At 34.2% G+C, this 22,727-nt stretch overlaps 1 protein-coding gene across 3 annotated transcripts in view; it reads left to right on the top strand.

Annotated features, from left to right (window-relative positions):
• The first annotated feature begins 2,878 nt into the window (after positions 1 to 2,878).
• LOC140451862 (insulin-like receptor) overlaps positions 2,879 to 22,727 on the top strand; it is a 285,820-nt gene continuing 265,971 nt past the window's right edge. For 2 of the 3 annotated variants that reach the window (XM_072545773.1, XM_072545772.1), the window contains exon 1: positions 2,879 to 3,317. The gene's annotated coding sequence lies outside the window, so the exon portion shown is untranslated. The remainder of the gene's footprint in view (positions 3,318 to 22,727) is intronic. The other variant, XM_072545775.1, reaches the window with a different exon arrangement.

Below are 22,727 nucleotides of genomic sequence, written 5' to 3'. Positions count from 1 at the left end.
CCAAAACGAGATGGATAGACGATATAATAGCTGTAGCTGGAAAGCAGTGGATGAGAATTGCAAAAGATAGAAAAGCGTGAAAGCAGTTGGAGGAGGCCTATGTCCAACAATGGATAATTGAAGGCTGAAGAAGAAGAAGAAGAAGTTAATGCAATATCTCTATTATTAATAGAGTGACTGATTTTCTGAACAACTTCGTCCAGTACTATTTCTGTCGATTTTTCTTCTGAATATGCATGCTGGTTTCCATTGAGGGGATGATTCTCTCAATGGGCCCTCCTTAATATGCCTATCAAAATTGTTTCTATTGCCTTCAACAGAAATGATGTAAGACTGGTGTAGGATTTAGTTATGGCGTTGTTTTGTCGTCCTATTTTGTATATGTACACCACCTTTACAGTTATCCAAGTCTTTGTATAACCTAGTGCTATACTAGCCATAAACATCTTCGTTAGGATGGGCAGTAAGATGTCTAATCCGTTTTGTAGTAGAGCAGGAAATATTCTATCCTCGCCTGGGGATTTAAATGGAGCAACGTAGTTTATAGCATACTTTATAACACTGTGCTTATCGTTGGTACGAACGTAAATGAAAATTTTAAGCAGTAGGATAGGGAAAGCAAGATCTGTACCCATAAAAATCAGCTTACTACGATGTTATATCTTTCCTACACTGTTGTACGGAATTGAGTCGTGGACTCTCACAGACGCTACGTGCAAGAAAATTGAGGCTTTCGAAATATGGCTTTATCTTAGAATCCTGAAGATATCTTAACGGACCACGTTGCTAACCAGGACATTTTATTAATCATGCTAAAAGGAAAAGAGTTGGTAACCACAATAAAAACAGCCAAAATCGGATACCTCGGTCACATCATGAGGAACAGCGAAAGAGATGAGTTGCTGTAATTAATTCTACACGGAAAAGTAGAACTACGATTTTTTTACCTTTTTTATCTTTGATTATTTGGGTTTTGATTTGAGATCTTTCTTTTCATTTATTCTTCATACTCATTCAGTAAAGTATATTCCCATTGTCACTGTCAGTCTGGTTCTCTTTCTTAGGTACTCTCTCTCCAATGGCGCTACAGCCCAAATCGAACCTTGGACTCCTCCAAACTATGCCTCGAACGTTGCCGGTCCCGTGCCAATCTTCTCCAGGTTCTCAGGTCTAGCTGCCACTTCATCCTCCCACCTTTTCCGTGGTTTTCCTTTTGGTCTTGCGCCCTGCATTTTACTATCTAGGGCTCTTTTTGGCAATCTTCCGGTCTCCATTCTCACTACATGACCAGCCCATCGACCAGCTCTCTCTTCTTTCTGACTATTGTAATTGTTCATATTAACCATGAACAAATCTGTTCTTTTACAATTAGTCTTATTTCCAAGTACATTATTCAACCATTACTTAACTCTCCCTATTTATCCTTGATAGTCGTAATCGACCAAATAATCTCCTCTAAAACATTACTTCTCGTTTTTATTTTTTAAAATAAATAGTCTCCATTGAGCTCAACACATTTTTCTTATCTGTGTTTTAGAATTTCTAATGCTATTTTTTATTTATGGCGTCACGCAATATTGTGGAGTTAAATTGACATAGCAAGCACCTGTAATTATGGCTTCTTTTTGCAGCAAAACTACTAAAATTACACCTTTAGAATCCCAAAATACGGTTAGCATGACCTTGCCGACAATATTAGTATCTTCATTTATTTGTCTAATAGTCATTCGTTAATCTTGCAGCATGATATCATTGACCTTTTTAACATTTCCTTGTGTAGACATTAAATCTTAACTGGACCTTAAATCTCTAACCCAAGACGGGTTAAAATCGAAGATGTTAAAGCTAAAGAGATAACTCACTCGGAAAGACGAAATTAAAGTTTGCTTGTCTGTCTCCGTCAACGTGACTTGAGGCATCTCACAAAGGCTATAAATATATTTAAAGACAATTCTGCTCAAGCTATATAAAGAGTTTCAAAGCTTGCCTTTCATAGCCCCCTAAAAAGAAAATAAAAAAATCCTACCAATAATCGTACCTTGCTCAACCCAACTCACTGCTAACAAGGATATTTGCCAATGAGATTAATGAACAATACGTAATCAGTGAATAGCAACAAGGCTTTCGATAAAATATATTCATAGCCAGACAAATTAGTGAGAAAGCATTGGAATATACCAAACCTGCCTATATCTGCTTTGTAGATCTAACTAAGCGTTTGAATGCGTTAGATTCGACGATATGTTACAATTACAATTGAGATCAGACAAGATCTGCACCAAGGCCTAATATAACAAGAAGATTTTCCTAGAAATAATGCAATATCTATCGTCTCCTCGTTTTGATAATTAATGATCCACTATAAATTATGATTCACGGCCTGTGGGAGCCTAGCGATGTTATTTGTATTTGATCGTGTAATATTAAAGTCATATAAAAAATAAACTGCCAACTTGAAACAAAAATATGGTTGCTAAATATAATTATTTTAATTTAAAAAATCTGGACATTCCGACGCTCCCTGTATAATTTTCATATAAATATTTTAAAAACTAAATATTTCCTAGTGCCGCTACTGCTTTTGTAATCGTGAGACATTCTGTATGTAGTATAATGTGGGAACCTTTCTTTATCTCTATTGTTATGATAATTTGACGGAGACTAAAATAACGGATCAGATGTTGATTTTCGAGATTGTTTTAAAATTTCAAAATTTATTTGTAATTGCCACAAGTTGACTGCAGTTAATGGTTTGTTATTTATGTTTTCTTTGTCCCTCCCATCAATTAATATACCTGTCCTCATCTGATCCTTTACCGATTAAAAACATGCGCAGAATTTCTTGTAGTGACTTTGTTGGTTGATCGAGAGGAGGTGAAAATACCTTATGATTTGGCTGCTGTGCCGGTCCTACGTTGCCTCTTCGACGAATAAAATGCCAAAGAAAATGAAATCCTTTCACTTCTGACATTAGTGAATGACGTAACACAGCAGATACCGCGTGTCATTCAAGTTGGATTCATCTTGTACCGCGTTGTTTTCTTACAAGTAGTGAAAGGCGTTTAAAATTTATAAACACGGCAACAATGTATTGAGGGACTCGAACACCAAACAAATATTAGTAAAGTATATTTCAGTAAGCATGGTGGACGAATTGTATATAGTTTTTGCGTTTTATCTGTTAGTTCGTGTTAAAAACTATCGTGATTTGACATTTTGAAAGAACTAAATAAAGTTTGTGTTTTCGTGATTACGTGAAAATTGTTTTATATATGTGAGTGTACAACCAAACACATGTGGATACTTTTTGTTCATCGGTAACTACTTTTTTTAAAATTCCTTAATGAGCTAGTTTACAATTTTCCCTCCTTTTTTTTTCAATCTCTATATATTATCTCTTAATATTTAAGTAAATATAACAAAGAAGGTATCGAGTTTTAGGTGCATATTTTTGCTCTTCATTAAATTAGGCCTTGTAAATAATGTTACTACCATTCATTAAAGAATGTTTGCTTGGTGAGAGGCGCCTGTCACTTGGGATATGTATTTATACTGAAAAATCTCAGAGACAATCAGTTTTAACAAATACAAAAGTTTTTACTATTTTCTTATGTTATTTTTTATAAGTTTTTTGGGTTTTTTTACACTTACCTAAATAAATAACCTACTATGAATAAATTCATAAGTGGATCTTTTTTAATAGTGGTATATAATATCTATATACACTGAACTGAATAATTATAGCTGTTGAAATTTGTTTAAAAGTTTTAAAATAATTCATTTTCTGGAATCATATCTTGGGTGGCGTCTATATGGAATGTATTGCGGAATATTGATTCCGATTCAGTTCGCCGTCAAAACACTTGCCCTCCCACTTTGAAGTCGCTTATAGTACACTTTGGGGCGTGGCGACACCACGTGCTAAAGGAGTTAGTATTCATCATTTTCTTAAATGCTTTATTGACATACAATCTCCCGATCCATAATAAATTGTATTACACCCATTCAAAATCAAGCGTCGTATCCACAAGTTTCCGTTACCCATTTGTAACGCTCCTAATCGCAGAATTTCATTCACTTCCACCTCCCTTACACCATTTCAATGAATTTTGAATTTACCTGTTTTCATTTAAGTACATTTGATTCAACAAAACTCATTGTCTTCAATTATCAATATTTAGTTATAAACTACCATATATATTATAATGTATAATGTCTTAAAGCAAGCAAATTAAGAAAACTGGTAAATAAACTAATACATATAATGCTTATGGCTTTTTTGAATGACTAAGTACATCATCTACTAATGTTCACTGTTAATGCCATGGATTATGGAAATCAGAAATAAAGAGAATAGCTAAAGGATATGAAAAATAATAACGTAACGGAAAAACGAAGTGACAGTGAAAATGCTTAAGAACGGTGGAAAACCTGTAAAAAATACTCACCATACTCTTCTCAGTCAAATATTACAAGAGCAAAATATTCCGAAAAGCTAATCCATTACAAAAATTATCTATTTGTAGCATATATAGCCAACAACTCTAACGAATTAAATGAAATTATCGATAGATAGATAGTTAATGCCAAATATATAGAGTTTTAACCAACAGATTGACGGATAAGTTCGAAATATACCAGTCATCGGAACAAGCAGCTTTCCGAAACCGAAAAAAATGCATTACACTATATCACATATGTACAATCATTCAAGAACATTATTGAGAAGACCACAAAATATAATGTGGAACTACGTCCAGGTTATGAGGATTACAACAAGACATTTGGACATTACAACAAGACGGCAGAGTTATATAGAAGTGTCAGAAAAGCTTGGAGTGCGTAATGAAAAATTAATGGAAATTCGTAGTGCATGTAGGAAGTATGGGCTAAGAAGACATCACAGCGGAAGCCGTGAGGAGAAAAAATTAAATAGAGACTTACCAATGATCAGATTGTTCAATTTTTATTAGGAAATAGCGGGCAAGATATGGATGAACACGACACAAAAGACATGAAACAACTGGAGGAAGTATAATGTCCAGAGTTAGACTAAAAAAAAAACTTAATAAATAACAAGACGAGGAATGTTAGTATTTACAAGAATTTATTGTACATTCTAGATATACTTTTTAGAAATCAATTCAGTTTTTTTATAGTATAGTAGGGATTTAAAATAGAAAATTCCATCATGAATGAAAAAAATATCTACAATATATTGTAGTATTTTTTTCATTCATTTGATGTAATCATAATGTAAATAATCTTTCGTGTTTATATTCCGTTCATTTTTTATTGCGGTTTACCGAAAATAATGGTTTTACCGGTTCCAAATTTGGCCACAGATAATACTAACCACTCAGTACTATCTTCCAGAAATATATTATAGTATATTTCACGAATTTCCGTGTATTTTCGATTAGGGATGAAAGCTTTGACTTAGGGATGAAAGCTGTAACAAGAAACAAAAGAAATTGGGAGAATAGTAAATTCTCCCAAGATTTGGAGCACTGTCGAAGACAAGCAAAATTACGGTTTTACTTCCGCCTGCAATATATTATCTTTTTGTCTTTTTTCCTCAGTATCGGTGTATTTTATGGATTTTATGCTCTCGTCTCGCCAAAACCGTTTAATTGCATCTTTAGCAAAAATCCACGTTTCGTCTGAATAAACAAAAACGTGTTCTTTTTTAAATTATCATAGTTTTCTAAAAACTCGATTATTTTATGAACGACACTATAAAAAAATAGTGTCGTTCTGTAGTATAGCTCTGTCACACAAGACTTTTTTATTGTCTTCTATTTTGAACCTAAACAATCTGTTTGAAAAGTCTCCAGAGACTTATTTCGAATGTATTTATATCTTTTAATTTTTTTAACGATGTCTCTACAAAAACATGTAAAAAAACATCTTTTTTTCACGCATTTTATTTATAATGCCACGAATTTCAAACTTACAACCCTCAAGAAGATTTTTAGTCTTACAAGTACACATCACACACGCGTTTATGTACTGATTGAACTGGTCGCAAATGGCCTCCATTGGCGTTTTCAGTAAAGCCAATAAGCGTGCAAATTAATTATTACTTGATTTATATCTAAAACACGTTTTGTCATTTTCGCTGTCAATATGCAAACAAACTCTTTTCAATCACAAGTACTACTATAACCAACTTATTAGGGTACCATTAATTTGCAACCGGTTTGGGAGTATCGCTAAAGTAAGGTATCAGTTTTTCCGAATGGCAAAAACCCAAGTAAAGGCTATGGGGGATTCAATAAATATCTACACTTATAATCTTTCGGAGCTCACTGAAAATAAAGGATTTTTTTTAATTCAATTTAAAAATTACTTGTTTCATATTTTCATTACTGAAGCAATTTAGAACTTTCGTACTTCTTAGAGTTTTCTTTTTTCTTCTCTTCTGTCTTTCTTCTATCCAAAATAGTCGCTAGTTCGTGAAATAGACTTAAATGCATCGTTTTGATAGATAGCATGCCAAAGTTTAACATTATTAAATTATTTGGGCTCCACTTCCCCCACTGCGGTTGAAATTTTGGGTTCCAAATTCGTTTAAATTTAGTTTTAGCGTCATATTAACCTGTTCGATAAGTGGTTAATTTATTGCTATTGCTCTGATGAAATGAAAGCCATATATTATGGCATTGGAGCACAAATTAGTCAAACCTTTAGCGTTTGAATTGGTATCAATAGAGCGATATAACAGTTATTTCGGTGTAGTCCTCACCTCATCAGTCGACTTGGGCTTGATACCAATTCAAACTACGAAAGCTTTAACTAATGTCTCAGCCCAGAGGAGAGAAAACAATTTATTAAATTGTTTAGTTCTTCGTCATCAAAGCAGATGGCACTTCTGTGCGCTAATCACAAACGTGTGAAGTATTTTGGAGACATTAGTTGAACCTTTCGTAGTTTGAAAGTTATTAGTTTCTTAGTTGTCTTTGGATATTAGCCAATCCAAGAGTTCTTGCTTTCTCCATGTAGTGTTAGATAACGGTTCCTTTAATCATGAATGGTAACTGGTATTGTCTATGACTATTAAAGAATTGGTCGGTAATAAATCTATCATTTGACTGAAATATTCCTAAAAACATCAGCAGTCATTTTTCATGGTAGTTTGAAATAAAATCTAACAAGCCTCTATCAACAAATCCTTTGTCTCCTCCAATATGAGTGATAATTAAACGGCGACCTTTACCATTTGGAAATTTTAAGCCCGTAGACAAATTTTCTATAAAGCCTAGTTCGCACTGTGCTAGTATTTTAGTCAAATAGCGAGTAATTTAGTAACTAAAATACATACTACTGCCCGAAAATCGTTCGCACTTGTTCTAGTACAGTTCACAAGTGGGTTAGGTTTCGCAAGATGAACAGTCTATAACGCAATAAAGTAAATAAACTGATTAAGCTAATCGTAATGGCTGTTTAAGAAGAGATGGTTGAGAAAAGGAATTAGCATTGGAAGATCTCAAAGAATACTTCGATAATTTTAGAATGCCTAAAAGTTGTGTAAATTTTCTGATAATGAAAAACACTCAAATACAGCGGACCCTTTTAAGAAGTGAGATTCCTGCAATAACAAAATTACAAGCAGTTCTATACTTTCTTAATATATTCCCCAATCATTTATGTTATAATTATTTGTAAGATCGACTCGACTAAATTACTTACTAATCTACTCGACTAAATTTTTGTTTTTCAGTCATGTTTAGTTACTAAATTACTCGCTACTCGAAAATACTGATTAATAATTAGTATTTAAAATACTAGCATAGTCCGAATTAGGCTTAAATGCCTGACGAATATTTGTAACCAGTTTTTCTTGCCAAACTTTTTTTTACAAAATGCGCTACATCTATCCATGTTTCATCTAAATAAAAAATATTTTTGCCTTCTCTCCTCAATTTTCGAATTTCCCTTAAATATTGCCTCCTCCAACAAATAATTTCTTTCACTATAAGCACAGCTTTTCTATTGTTATTCCCATAAACGAATCCTAATTCACGTAACGATTTCCACAATCTATCTCTTTTAATATTTGACACAGATTCTTCTTCATTATTGTCTGCTAAAAGTATATCCAAAGTAGGAATCTTTTTTTGTAAATAAAATGAATGAACTTTTCTTCGAATCTACTGTTTCACAGTATCGTCTATATGAATGGGTTTTCTCCCTGTTGACGCTTTAGGTGCTTCTGTAATACTTCCACTCTTTTAAGCAAATAAGCAAGCAATTTAATTAAACCCAGCCTGTGAGACATGTTCACCCCTAAGAATTACGTTCGGGTGTAATAATTCATTGGAGCGAGGTGTATTGATTCGAGTTACAAACAGGAATTACTCCACTGCGCTTCAATGCTCCAGACCATCCCTTTCCCCCCTATAGCACTCTGATGCGCGATAGTGGCACAACTATCAGCCAAATGCTCTTCATGTGGGGGTCCTGGGTAATAGAACAACAACATGGTTTCCTAACCGAATTCAAAACTCAGGACAGCGCATTGTCGCTATATTCCTGTTATCTTAATGTGGCTTATCCGCGAACTAAAATTGCTTACTTGGGCCTCAAGTCTCTGCTCTGAGCTAGGCTCAGTTCGGCAACTTGGTGCTCAAGGGGTTGGGCCCTACGTGCACGGGTTTTTTTGTTGTTTTTTGTTTGTTGGTTTGCGCCGGTTTTTGTTAGTATTTTTTGATTTTTTTGGTGGCCGACGCCGTTTTATGTGTTTTTAAATTTTTTTTTGTAGGTAGCCCTGAAACAAAAACCATAATTAGTACCTACAGTATCTATATTATAACATTGAAAAATATATACAAATATGAGACAATATGACAATTTCTCCGGTCTGATTTTCTTTATTTAATTTAACTAGTTGTCCCAAATATACATATTCTTTTACTTGTTCTATAGTTGTTTGTGCAATTGTAATTATTAATTCTTCTGGTTGGTTGGTCATAATTTTCGTTTTATTATAATTCATTTGTAGACCTATTCTTGTTGATTCGCTATTTCATTCATCCATCATATTTTGTAATTCTTCCCTTTTATCTGTTATTAATACAATGTCGTCTGCATATCTCAAGTGATTTAAGTATTGGCCATTTATGTTAATACCCCGTTTTTCCCATTGTAATTTCCTCATAACGTCTTCCAAAGCTTGATTGAATATTTTGGTTGATATAGGGTCACCTTGTCTGACTCCTCGCCCTATCTTAATGGGCTCCGTTTGTTCAACTATTTTGATGGATGTTGTTGATTGATCATATTTATTGGAAATTAAGTCCGTATATCTAGTCTATTCTCCCATTTTGTAAAGACTTCTTTACTGCCCAATGTTCCACGTTATCGAATGCTTTTTCAAAGTCTACAAATGCCATATACATTGGGATTTGATATTCGTTGGCCTTTTCAATTAATATTTTTATCGTAAGCAGATGGTCGCTTGTACTGAATCCTTTTCTAAAACCGGCTTGCTCTCTTAACTGGTAATTATCTAACTTAGTTGTTAATCTGTTTGTTAGTAGTTTAGTTAACAGTTTGTACATTACATTCAGTAGCGTTATGGGCCTATAGTTTTTCAGATCTTTTCTATCGCCTTTCTTAAATAGTAATAGTATTATTGCCTCGTTCCATGTGGTGGGTATTTGTTTTGTGTTCAATATTTGATTCATTAGTACACAAAGGACTTCCACTGTAGTTTTTCCCCCATTTTTTAGCATTTCCACAGTTATTCCATCTTTCCCAGGAGATTTGTTATTCTTCATTTCTTTGAGTGCTTTTTTATTTCATTTTTACTGATTTCTGGTCAGAGTTAACGTTCTTTATTTTCAGTTGTGGACAACCAACCCACGGATTTCGTGGGTTGTTTTTGTTCTGTTTTATAGAGATTTGTATAATATTCGTGCGTTATCTGTAAAATTTCTTTTATATTGTTGGTCTCCACTCCTTCTTTGTTCTTTATGCTATTAATTTGTATGTTTCCCAGGTTCTGCTTTAAGCACTTCATGTTTCTATTTTTTTCAATTGTTTTCTCTATCTTTTCTTCCTGTATTCTCCGTTTACACTTCTTGATATTTTTTCCAATAGTTTTGTTTATTTGTTTGTAGTCCATTTTATTTCTGTCCCCTTGTTCTAGTAATGTTGTTCTTGTGTTCATAAGAATCTTTGTTTCCTGGGATATGAAACTTTCTTTTTTTTTTGTCGTCTGTGCTATTTCTTTACCCACTTTCATTAGAGTTTCAGTAAATATCATATTTATTTCATCGATATGTCTGTGTTCTATATCTTCCTTGGTCGGCAATATTTCCTTTATTTTCTTTTCGTACGACCGTTTTTCTTGTTTTAGTTTTTCCATGTCTAATTTCTAATTATTTTCCATTTTCTTTCTTGTTTCAAATCTACTATCAATGATCAGCTTAGCTCGGACTAGTCTATGGTCGCTACCAGTTGAGAAGCGATTTAGGGCTGTTACGTCTTTAACCATGTATTTTTACGTTGAAAGAATATAATCAATTTCGTTTTTAGTTTCACCATTGGGACTAATCCATGTCCATTTTCTTTGGGGTTTTTTCTTAAAGAATGTATTCCTTGCATATAGTTGCTTCTCCTCCAAGTAATTCATCAATGTGTGTCCTCTATCATTTCTTTTGCCGTATCCATTGTGTCCTACTTTGTCTTCTTCTTTATATAGTTGTTCTCCTATTTTGGCATTGAAGTCCCCGATTATTAGCGTTAATTTTGATTTCTGTTCTTCCATAGCTGTTGTTATGTCTTGGTAGAAATGTTCAATATCTTCATCGCTGTAGGTACTTGTTGGAGCGTACACCTGTATGATTTTGAAGGACGTTCTTTTTAATTTAAGCGTCGTGTATGCTACTCTATCTGATATGCCCTTGGTAGATTGTATGTGTTTAACTACTTTTTTATTTATTATAAATCCTACTCCATTGTTGGTGTTTTCTTCATTACCTTTATAGTATAGCAAATTTCCTGATTTTAGCTGTATTTTTTGTTCTCCTTTTCTTCTTACTTCGGATATGCCGATAATATCCCACTGTATTTTAGTCAGTTCTTCCTCTAGTTCGTGGATTTTACTGTCTTCGTTTATGGATCTGATGTTATACGTTCCTACATTTATTTTTGTCGAATATTTGCCTCCCCCAGAATCCTTGAGACGGACCGGTTTCCCGGTGTGGGATTCCGAGTTAATAACTCTACCCACCTGGGGTCCTATTCCGTTTGTTTCATAATTCGACATGTTTCCTGAAGAGGGTTTTTTGGCATTAGAACACCTCGCTTGCCAGACGGGTCGGTGAGTTCTGTATCAGCCGCCCACTCTGGGTCGGACGCTGTTCGTAACCGTCCACTCTGGATCAGACGCTCTGTTTTGCTAGTTTTTGGTCCACGCCGGATATTTCATTTCCCCGGTACCACCCATATCTGGGAGGCATTCCCCTATCCGCCATCCGGGGACGCGCCCGATGGGGGACTATACCCCACACGGGGTATGTATGATAAATGTAATAAGAATGAAGATTAAAGGTACTCTAATGCGATATTGTTTTGAATAATCCTCTACTAATGTGTGTCATAGACAGGATTCCGTTACCCAGTTTTGTATTATTTTTTTAAATATTTGTGATAAAATAACCAATTGGCTACAAAACTATTATAATCAAAAAGAAAATTAACAAACACGTATCTCTTAATTTTCTCAGGTAAAAATGTTATTTAAATTAAGAGTTAAAATGCACGTTAAAGAAAAGTTTATGTCATCATGAGCGCCGCTAACTATGTACCACGTGATGTTGGTGAGCGATCGAGGGGCCCTGCTGTTTTCCGTTGGCGACGGAGAACTTGAGTAGTTCTCCTTCTGCTCGAATGGTGAACGCGTTTTTAGTGAACTACAACAATATTATTTTTATCAGAATGTAACAATTAATACAAACACACACAACCATACCTTATCCGGTTACTTTTACTTGCGTTTTACCAAGGTCTTTTACCTCCGCTGAATGCCCCCCAATTGGATAAATGGTCCCGAATCCAAGGGTGACGTCGTGAGAATTCCGAGAACGTAATTTCGTCACCATACTCATACAAACAAAAACTTGATTTGGGGTCGCTGACCCGCGGGCAGCTAATTCAGCCACCTTAATGGAAAAGTATGCTGTGCAAAATTTGCGATGACTAACATGCTGCCGGGACTATTTTTATTATTTATAGAAAACGTAAGGAAATTCTGTTTGTGCAGTATCCTCTATAGAGATTATTTTACGAGATTTTAATGTTTTTTATCAAAACACTCCTTCCTTTCTGTTCACTTTTGTTTTCATTATAACCTTCCATAATTTTTTATCCAATACAATTCCACCAAAAGTTAAAATGTTAGATCAAGATATTTTTTAGTGAATTTGTAGATGAGAAAAATCATATCTGGAGTTCTTGGATTCAGATATTGGAATGTTCCAATCCAAATTCAAATTAATATTATACAGGGTAAGATTGATCGTAAAGGAGTCTAAATTATCGCAGAACTTCTTAGCTGAAGCACTTACGGCAAAAGTATGAAACGAGCATAGCAACGCTGTTCAAAAAGGCGGTAGACGAAGTCCTACCTATCAACGTACCGATACCTAATGAAGGATTCAACGATTTGTATCAATATATAAATTTGATTTCAACTTATTTTCGCGTGTGTTTGTGTTAGCATTTTTATCTTTTATATGTTTATTTCAAGTCCGATCTCCTTGGCTGCTCTTCTCAGCCCTGAACATGTTTCTCTGGCTCCTACACTCTACGGGACATGATGTTAATTTCATCCAAGTAAGCGACTGTTTTACTGATTTATTTGTTAGGACATTCAGCTGTCTAATGACATAATCAAGGGCCAGATTGAACAGTCTTGAAGCCAGCTCACTGCCTTGGTTCGCTAATTAAGTACCTTTTCTTGGATTCTACACAAACTTATTCGGGATTTGTATCCTTCTTTTAGATTTCGAAGATATTTATATGGTTCTCTTAGATAAGTTTGAAGGTTCTGTTTCATCTGAAGGTATCTTATTATTTTCTTTCTTTTGTACATATTTTATCCGCTCTCCATCGTGCTTTCTCAAAAGTTGTTCCTCTTTCTCTAGTTCTCCTTTCCATTAATTTCTTTTTTATCTTAGTTTATTTAAATCTCAATATCCATATAATATTCTTTATTTCTTCAATCAGCAAAGTTTAATTAATAAAACTCCATTGTGATTCTTGCAAAAGAACAATTTTATTATTAGTTGTATAATAATAAATTGTTTAATACATTGCCTGCAAAAAGAAACAATATTTGAAGCTTTTAACTAATATTAAATCGACGTCTTATGGCAGCAATAAAATGAATAATAACAAGACAATAGTCACTTTTAAAAGCCCTACTTTAAAAGAAGAAATTATAACCTAAAACTATTAACTAGAAAAAGAAGACTTTAAGTATTTTGAAGGTGGCGTTCTGTTTTCCTTTACATCCATTTAAATTAATTTACAATTGGTAACAACCACAAAATGGTTCCTGCAACCAACGATAAATCTAGAAAATAATGGACAAAAATGTTAAAACATCAAAAAAGATGTTCATCTACCCTATAAAGCTAGTATTATTGCAGAAAGTAGCTGAAACAACTTATACGATGTACAGTGTATTGAGATTAGAAATAGTATTGTTGCGGCAACTCAAACAATGTATTGTAGGAAAAACTATACCAAAAAGAAATTTTGCCCTAAAAAGAAACTAAGGGAAACTTCTTCATCTTGTTCCTTCTTGTATGTAGGCTTTAAAGCCTGTTTCTTCTTCAATATTAGCCTCCTAAATTGTTTAAATTATCGCACCATCTTTTTCTTGGTCTGCCAATACTTCTTCGTCCATTTGGTGACTTATCTCGTGCTTTTCGTACTCTCCTATCCTCTGCCATTCTACCAATGTGTTCGTTCCACTCCTGTACGTTTAAGCAATTCTTGGTCGTTCTATGTAAGTGACCACGTTTCAGACCCGTATGTTAACACTGGCCTTATTAGTGTTATATATATGGTAACTTTAATTTTTCTGGTTAGTTTTGGGGCCATATGTTTCCTCAAGCCATAATAGCACTTATTGGCAAGCACTATTCTTCTTTTAATTTCTTCGCTTACATTGTTGTCTTTGGCCAGTAGCGAGTCCAGGTAGACGAAGGTGTCCACACCTTCCAGTTCCAGATCATCAATTAATACTATTAAGACGTAATAATACAATTAATACGTCTAGGTATCTGGTTGCCTGATCTAGTACAATACATATACTTGGTTTTCTGTGCGTTTATTTTTAATTTCATTCTAAGTGCAGACGCCCTTAGTGATCGAAATGCTTCGATCAGAGATTCTGTGGACCTAGCAATAATGTCTATGTCATCTGCATATCCGACCACTTGTACAGATTTATTAAAGATGGTGCCATTCGTATTAGATTATGGAAGTAGAGGTTTTCGATGGTTTGTATAATATTGATTGGTATGTTTCTTTTATAAAGTAGGTGTAAGACGTCTTCGACTTGAATGCCATAGAAAGCCTTTGTCAGGTCTATAAAACATAGATTTACTGGTTTATTGTACTCGATGGCCTTTTCTGCGATTTGTCTTAGTTCAAATACGGCGTCTACGCAGGATCTTCTGGATCTGAATCCTTATTATTCATCTGATAAAGTTGTTAGTTTATTGATTTTGTTGGTTAGGACTTTTGTGGTAAGCTTAAGTGCGGTGTTCAGTAGATTTATAATGATTATGCTGTTTCTTCATGCGTCTGGTATCTTGCAGTGCAATATTAGTTTTTGTACAAGTTTTGTCATCTCAAGGGTTATACTTTCTCCTCCGTGTTTTAGAAGCTCGTTGGTTATTCCATCTGGTCCAGGTGACTTTCTATTTTTGAGTGAATTTATGGATATCTCTACTTCCTGAAAACTGATTTCTATTTCGTGTCTTAATTCAGGTACGTTATTGTGTTGATTATTACTTTCCCTTTCTTTAAACAGTTCCGTCAGGTATTCAGGTATCCATTCGTTTGCTGGTATGTTATTGTATTCCTTCAATTCTGCCATTTCTTTTCGTTGGTTTCTTATGAATCTCCATATTTGTTTGTGTACCGTAGAAGTCGCTTTTCATCCTTTTTGTAAACTGTTCCCAGTGTTCATTTTTTTTGTTCTTCTTACCAACTGCTTTCTTTCATTTCGTATTCTTCTATAAGTGTCTCGGGATTCTGGAGTATTTGATGTTTTGTACTTCGTGTAGGAGAAACTAAATGTGGCAAAAACTTTGAAATATTGAGAGTCTTTAATAAAGATACTTCAAAGACCGTTAGAATGGACTTGAGAAGATATAATAAAAATAGATCATCAAACTGATGGTAAAAAAAAAGTTTTAAAGTGAAAACACGGCTCCTAGTAGAACTGACATATGCAGATAACAAACATAAAAGTGCAAAAAGTAACAAGTACAGAAGAAATTCTTGAGCGAATGAAAACTTTTTACAAATAATTGAATCAATAGCACCAAGAAGATATGACAAGCATTACAATATCCCCGAAATTACTTTTTCGGAGATAAGAAAAGCACTTGCCGACATGAAAAATAACAAATCATCCGGTAAACAATGATAGTGATGATTATTTGTGTGTATTTATTTTATCCACTTTTGCCTTGTTTCTATTTTCTTATTTGGTACGTTTGAATTTTCTTTATTACACCATTCTTGTAGATTTTATATCAACGTGAAGAGGTGTATTATCCACAACTGTGAGTGAGAAATCTATGATTTCTTATAGTGATTGAAAATCCTTACCATTTTATATTTCCTAGATAAAATACTATTTATAAAAGACATTTTATAGATAAGGTCTTAAATTCTGTATATGCCTATAAATAATACAGGCGTCTGTGACATTTACCCAGAAACAAACTTTTTAAGAATTGTGCACTGCCCATTCGTAATCGCAGATTAAAATCGACAAAAGATTTGCTTCTTACCGGAAAGTTCGAGCTACAGGTAAACTACCTATGTACTTAGAAAATTTTACATTAGTTTTTTAGGAAATTGTACAACAGTAGAAGTTATTTTGAAAATAACTTGAAAATTATTTTCGACACAAAAATGTGTGGATTTATCTAAAGTAGGGCGTCATTGACCTATCTGTTATTATTTTCCGTACAGTATATGATATTTGCAGCTTTTCCCGTATTTTGTAACGTTAAAAGTTTTTATGGCTCTCCTAATATATATTTATTTTATTATAGAATCGTAAAAAACAAGTTTTTTGTCGACAAAAAGATTAATGCCAGGTGGGCAAATTTTAGCAATTGTTGACTTTTTCTAGGTTTAGTAATTTCCAGGCTAATACACCTATTGGTGTCACTTCTTAGTTGATGCTATACAAGGTGTGTTAAAAAAATATCCGACCTTTGTTCATAAATTCGCGCCCAAAAGTTCCAGTGCGCTTTCAGGTATAATAGACTTAAAAATAATTTAAACCGAACATAAACAAAATTCAGTTTGGTAACATTTTGTGAAGAACAAGAAGTATCTCAGATATCAACAGGACCGTATTATGCTTTAACGTTTTAAATTACGCAAATTACTTTATTATAATGTTTTAACAATGTTGCTCCAACGAAAATAAACAAGTTATGATTTTAAATAGAAAAACGTGTATATGTACATTTTCCCTGTTGTATCCAAAATTGAAAAATCTGGGAATTATTATAAGTATCAAATATAAAAATATATTAAACCAAATATCACTGTCATCACTGGTATTGTCTACAGTTATAAGGTCAAAAATCAATGCTTTGTCAATAAGCTTTTTGAGGTATTAGTCATATAGAAAATTTACCCAGGAATTCTTTTTAATAAAAAAAATGTATGATTTTTAAAAAATTACTTAATATTTAATTTAAATTAATATTTAAAATGGAATGTATTTAGATTAATTGATAAAAAATAATACAATTAACATTGATATTGTAACCTTAACGAACGAAAAAAGGAAAAAATGACGTAATTTTGCAAGTTAATATTCATTTATTCGTAAAAACATGGCCAGTAAATAATTACACGCTTTTAAAAGTATCATATTTGAAGGTTTCAACTCACAGGACCCCGGTTTAAAAAAATGATCGTCAGAATTTATTTCAGCTGTCACTTTATTTGAGGTTGGAATTTCATTTCGGAAAAAGAAAGCATTGAGTTTTCTCCGAATAGGATACATGATGTCATCTTCATGCGTTTTATTCCTATGGTTTCGTTTTTTTTTAACGGACATACTCGACTTACCTTCACTTTGTTTGGATTGTTTTAGAATTCTGTGAATACATCTTCAGTCAAACCACCACACATAGTAATAACGTCATTGACTAACATGTTTTCACGTCTTTCACGGAGTCCATAATACACGTTAAGTATGTATTATTTTTTTCATCTTCCGAAAACTTTTGCCGACGATGTTTTCTTTTAACTTTTCGACTATTTTCGCTCAATTTTTGATTGAGTAGCTCAGAAGCCGCGTTTATGCCCACAGCCGATCCCAAGCCCGGATAAAAGAGGAGGGTTGATGGGCCAGGTTAGCATCCTACTCATTGTAAAAGAAAAAAAGGCTCAAAGAACCTATATAAAGCCTCGGAACCAGACGGAACCTAAGATGACGAACCACGCAAAGAAAAGGAAAACGATAAGGAAAAATGAGCCCACAAAGACCAAGAGATAATAGAAGGACTGATAAATAAAAACATAGACATTTGTGCAATCCAAGAAACCAAGAAGAAAGGTAAAGGCCAAAGAGACTATAACCAAGATTTTCTAGCATACAGTGAAGTGAAGAAAGAAGAACGAGCACGAGCAGGTGTAGGTATACTCCATAAAATTTTTTATTTAAAACAACATAAATAACTGTCGTTATATCTCCGAAAGATATTAATATCACAATGGACTACCAAAAATTAAATGTCATATCTATCTACAGCCCCGAGGACTGCAAACCTAAGGAGGAATGAGAGGCATTCTACGAACAATTGCAAACCATCCTGGATGAAATACCTCATGAAGAACCCTTGATTCTTATTGGTGACTTTAATGCACGAATCGGAAATGAAATAGTTCCAGGAGTAAAACACAAAGATTTAATGAAAACCATGTCAACGCAAATGGAGAACTCATGGCTAATATCTGTGCTTTTAACTAACTGAGAATCAATAATTCATTTTTCGACTATAAGCTCCAGTATAAATATACATTTGAAAGCTCTAGGGAGCACATTTTTAATCATTAAATGATTTAATTTGATAAAATAAGACTTTCTCTTCAATTTATAAGTAAAAACGACGTTTAATCTGTTGCATATTTTGTTTATTACATATTGTTATCACCAAATTTATGAAACGCAGTTGTTAGATACCTATATCTCAGAGTGTCACGAATAAGGCTTTCTATTTGCTAATTTCTCTGGTCCAGTGATAATTTTGGTTTTGATCTTGGTCGTAATATGAGTCCCTAAATCTGCCGTTTGTGTTTATTGCTGATAAATGGTTTAATGGTGTAGGTCGTTTTATATGGAATCATTGTCCAAGGCAACGAATATCAGTTTGAATGTTTGTAATGACAATATTCCGTGAAACTAAAACAGGTATAACACGTTTATTATAACAGTTGCGAAACAATTATATACCTAATTAACTGTATAAAAATAAATTATTTATAATATTTTTTCAACGCCATTGTAAAATAAAAAAATAATAAATAAACTTTTAGTGTGGTAGAAAACTATTCGAATTCTTTATACTCCGTGCAGATGCTCGAAGTTCGAGGTTTTTGCTTCGGATAAAGTAATTTCTTTGTTTGTGAAAGTTCCTTCGGTGCATTCTTCAAATAGCTTCACCTAAAAATGTTTAAGTTTTTATGTATTGGTTAAATTAATGACTCTCAGATGCTTGTTCGTCTATTATTTTTAGAATCTATAAAAAAGATATAATAGTTAAAAAAAAAGACTTAGGGGCTGTTTCGAACGTGGTGGAGAAAATACATGTGACAAATATACAGATAGTTTAAGGTAAATCGGATCTTGCCATTTGTTAACAGAAGTTGAAGTTTATTATTTGTCATAGCTTTTAATGGTATCTATCGATATGCTTTTCTCGTCATTGATATTAAGGTTATAGTTATCACATTTAACGGCAATTTTAGTAATAGGATTGTCTAAATCGCTTAGCTCTCTGTTTATTACGACGTCATGACGATCCAGATTTATGAATAAATCCGGATTTATACATACTGTGATGGCTTATGAAAAAGCCATCTATTATTATAGGAGTTAGCAAAAAAAGTTATTCACAAAATACAAAGGAATATGGAGGTTATTGTAAGCATGGCCGTTTAGGGTATCTGCCGCCCGGGTGCGAGAATAATTTGGACTGGAAATAAATGAAAATAAAACAAAATACATGAACGTAAGCACGAAAAAGAAGACACAAATGACAGAACTGACAATAGATGCACACAGTTTCGAAGAGGTTAAAACATTCAAATATTTGGGAGTACTAGTCAACAGAAGAAATGAAAGTGTAGATATAAAAAGAAGAATTCAAGCGGGAAATACAGATTTTTATAGAAATGAAAAAATGTTTAGAGATAAGGAGATAAGCCGAAACACATGAAAATCTACAAAACGACCATAAGATGGGCCCTTAGATGGGCTGGACACATTGCTAGGATGTCAGATCACGAATACACGAAGAGATTAACATTCTCAAAACCAGAGGGCACAAGAAGCAGAGGACGACCACGAATGAGATGGATTGATGATGTGGAAGAAGACCTACAGATTCTAGGGGTTAGAAGATGGAGGGAAGTTACCAGGAATCGACAGGAGTGGCGACTTCTTTGTGAGCAGGCCAAGATCCACAACGGATTGTCGAGCCACTTATGATGATGATGACCATAAGACCAATAGTAGTATATGCTGCAGAAACATTGACATTAACAGTAAGAGAAGATGAGCAATTGAAAGTTTTTGGGAGGAAGATTATCAGAAAAATACTGGAACCAACGAGGGAAAACGAAGAAGATGCAAGACAATGGATGTATCACGAAATACACGAATGGGTGGGTCAAGAGAACATAGTTAGAGCAATTAAAGGACAAGAATTAGATGGTTTGGACACATAATGAGAAGAGAGAGAGCAATCCGTTAAGGGTTATAACGGAATGGATACCACCAGGTAAAAGAACCAACGGCAGACCTAAACTGAGATGTAGGCAACAAGTGGAAGAAAACTTAAGGAGTATGGAAATTGGAAATATAGGAAGGACACATATACGGCCTGAGCCTCAACTTCAAGAAGACAAAGTGGATGCTGATAAGCAGGAAGCAACAGCCTGCTCGACAGTTACGGATAAGTAACATACTAATTGACCATGTAGAATCTTATATGTACCTTGGCACCAACGTAAATGCAAAATGGGAACAGGCCACAAAAATTAAGGCGAGAATAGAACGAGCTAGAGCAGCATTTAGCAATATGAAAAAGCTCCTCATAAGCAGGGATTTGTCTCTTCCCCTAAAACTACGTCTAGTTAAATGCTACATTTTTCCGATCTTACTGTATGGTGTGGAGGCCTGGACGCTGACGGAGACGCTCACGAGAAAACTAGAAGCATTCGAAATGTGGGTGTACCGACGCATTCTTCGTATATCCTGGACCGAACATGTCACCAACACAGAGGTAATCCAAAGAATCGGAAAGGAGAAAGAAATCGTGAATAAAATTAAACAAAGAAAGCTTGAATATCTAGGCCACATATTGAGACACGATAAGTACCGTCTACTGCAATTGATTGTCCAGGGAAAAATAGACAGTAAGCGAGGGCCAGGCAGGAGAAGACACTCTTGGCTCCAAAATCTGAGGAAGTGGTTCGGGCTCACATCGGTCGAACTATTCAGAAGCGCCGCAAATAAGATCAGAATTGCCATGTTAATAGCCAACGTTCGCAACGGACAGGGCACTTGAAGAAGAAGAAGGAAGGACAATCAAAGAGAGAGAAGAATGGAGAAAAGTAGTGGAAACAGCGAAGTCACACCAGAAACTGTAAAACCAAACCCAGAATGGGATGATCGCCCACACAAAAAAGGATCTTCAAGTGAAATCTCTTCGGGAGCATATAGCTTGTGTATATATAAGAAGCATTATTGGTTATCATCTTTGTCAACAATATTGGGGGGTAAAACACAGCGTTTTTCAACTAAATTGTTTAATAATCTTTTTTGAGAACGATTTCCGGAGTGGAAATAGAAACGTCAATTTTTTAGGTAAAATAAAATTGCCATTACAATCAATTGTGGCTTATTCCCGTATAAAAATAGTATTTAAATTCAACCTTCTTGTTACTAGTACAACTATAACCAATATATTTATGTTTTTATACTTTTTATAATTAGTTTTTTTCTATTTTTAGGACGGCTCGCGCCGCCCCCTTGACTTTCCACCCGGGAGCCCCGTATCCCCTGTACGTCCGAGTCGGAACGGCCCTGATTGGAAAAGCTAGCGGGGCAATCTTAAAATATTAAATGATTTTTTATTTAACTGTAATTTTAGGTGTTTCCAGTTAAATGTTATGATTAAAATCGTGCTCTTTCTTTAAGTCATCTGTAATAAATAAAATACTTCAACTAAGATATTTCTATATGATGTTATTTTGTTAAATTCTTGTAAACGTGACCTCTACCATGTCCGCACTCCGGTGTTCGTATTTTCGGCCGCCGTGAAGTCAGTAGAAGTTGTTGGTATACTTCCTCAAGTATAAATATTATACAGGTGGCTTTACTTGGAATTGCGTCATTGCAAACCCTCCAGTGAGCCCTTACTTTTCAGAATTCGAGTTTGTACCTGAATTTCGTCCATTATTTTCAATATTTCAATAGAACCTAAATATGAAACTGGTTTGTAATATTTTCGGAGGGATACAAGAACCTGTAAACTATCAGGACCCAACTTCGAAAATGTTTTTGTGGAATGAGGACAATTTTTTAATTTTAATATCAACGATAATTTTAATATAGGTAGTTCTGAAACTGTTTTCTTGTGGTATTTTATACTCTCTTATATTTTTTGAAGGGAATAAATAACGATTTTGTATTTGGCGTTTCAATTTCAAACTCGAAAATCGTTCTAATACGATTCGAATTAACCGTGTTATTGTTTTGTTATTTTAAGAAAGAAAAATTCTGCTAATAGATTAATTTTATCCTCCCTCGCTCATAATCCATCACATCCACAATTCATGGAAAAAATGGAGAGATATCGTCAACAAGATAACATAAACAAAAGGGACTGATCCACCCAAGAAATATAGGATCTAGAAAGCATTCGCGGTTTAACCCCACGCTGCGGTGTATAGACATTATATACAGTGTATTCATAATGGGCGATTTCAATTCAAGAATTGGGAATATCACCATACCAGGAATTATGCAGAGATTCAACGAACAACAAACAAATGGAAACAAAAAACTGATAATCCTGTGCAACCATAATGAATTACGTATAAACAATACATACTTCAACCACAAGCCACAACATAAATACACATTTAACAATACCAAAGGCCAAAAGTCAATGGTCGACTCTGTAATTGAAAACTACGCCCTAGCCACACACACTTGA

This window comes from Diabrotica undecimpunctata, chromosome 10 (genome assembly GCF_040954645.1).
Source record: "Diabrotica undecimpunctata isolate CICGRU chromosome 10, icDiaUnde3, whole genome shotgun sequence".
Lineage (NCBI taxonomy): Eukaryota > Metazoa > Arthropoda > Insecta > Coleoptera > Chrysomelidae > Diabrotica > Diabrotica undecimpunctata.
Note: the sequence above shows the minus strand (reverse complement) of the source record. Positions and strands in the feature narration are given on the sequence as shown.